General features: G+C 38.7%; 1 non-coding gene across 1 annotated transcript; it reads left to right on the top strand.

Annotated features, from left to right (window-relative positions):
• Positions 1 to 697: 697 nt before the first annotated feature.
• Positions 698 to 823, top strand: LOC145714781 (small nucleolar RNA SNORA77). The gene has a single exon (XR_014136988.1). It is a non-coding gene; the product is annotated as a small nucleolar RNA SNORA77 (small nucleolar RNA).
• Positions 824 to 1,319: the final 496 nt, after the last annotated feature.

Raw genomic sequence — 1,319 nt, 5'->3', positions numbered from 1 at the left:
ATGGCTACTTTCATACATGTCCTCAATGACCTCATTCTCTACATACTTTTCATAGCCTTTTATCACATTTGCAAAAAGGTATGTATTATTAATCACTTTCATCAGGACATAGCAACATAACATATGAAATACTACACACTATCCAACCAGTATTCCAGATGATATTAATGGCACCAAATCGATGTTTTACCCTATTTCGTACTTTTCTCTCTTTATTGACTTTAAAAGCCCGATCATGCCCAAAACCTCCTTTACTTGTCTCAGTAATCTTCTACCCATGAGTTCATCTAATGATTTATTCAAGTCATGAATATTTTGAAGCCACACACTCTCCTGGGAAAATATGTCCTTCACATTTCCTGTCTACTATGTAAAGTATGCATTGCTGTCTTTAATCTGAACGAAACTATCTTTTCTAAGCTTCCAAGGGTGACTCTTCACTCCATAATTTGAAAAACCAAGAAGCCTAGTTAATTTTCTCTATACACATTCAGGTTTCATGAGCTTCAATCCTGCACTCATGTTAGGGTCTATCTTTGAAGCGTTATTACTTAGAAAACCTACTCAGTAAAGTTCTCCAGCCGTTCAATTATACAAACTGCTGTCGCTGAAGGTGTTTCCAGCACTGCTAACAGTTTACTTGGTCTGTGATCAAAACTAAACAAGGAAATGTATGTGGAAAAAAAAATCAGTGTGCACAGACTCATTCTGCATGCGGCTGCAGCTCCAGGTGGGTGCTTTCTCTGCCCCAGAAACATCCCCACGTGCTATAACCACGTTCACCTACCTGTCAAGGGTGATGCAGCCATCTGGGGACACAGGGAGAAGAAGAAAAATAAGTCAGTGTGGATTTCTGTTGGGTGCCAGGACATGTGGAAGTTTACATTTTGAGAGAGATGTTGCTTTGCCCCGACCAACACCAAGTCCAGAGCATATGATTTCATTCATTAGTCAGTTGGTTTGTTCATTTGTTAAATAATTCATTTGTTAAAAATCTAATATTTATTGAGCCGCTACTGTGTGTCATGCCCTGCTCTGGGTGTTGTTGAAACAATGGTGACCTTGCCTTCATGGCATTTATGGTATAGGTGGTTATATGTATTTCTCCTTCTGAAAGAGAATTTAATTGGCTAGCACTCATGTATATTAGAGGGCTGTATGTTAGAGGGCTGTTAAAAAGTGCACAGCCAATTAATGAGGAAGAGTAAGAGAGGGAGCAAGGTTTACTTAGTATTAGTAGCAGAGATATCCATACATTGCTAAACTTCATGTCCAAAAGAGTTTTAGGTGTAAGAATACTCATGAGGACAAAAGAGTCA

Source organism: Panthera onca, chromosome X (genome assembly GCF_046562875.1).
Source record: "Panthera onca isolate mPanOnc1 chromosome X, mPanOnc1 haplotype 2, whole genome shotgun sequence".
NCBI lineage: Eukaryota > Metazoa > Chordata > Mammalia > Carnivora > Felidae > Panthera > Panthera onca.
This window is presented reverse-complemented; position numbering and strand designations above follow the sequence as displayed.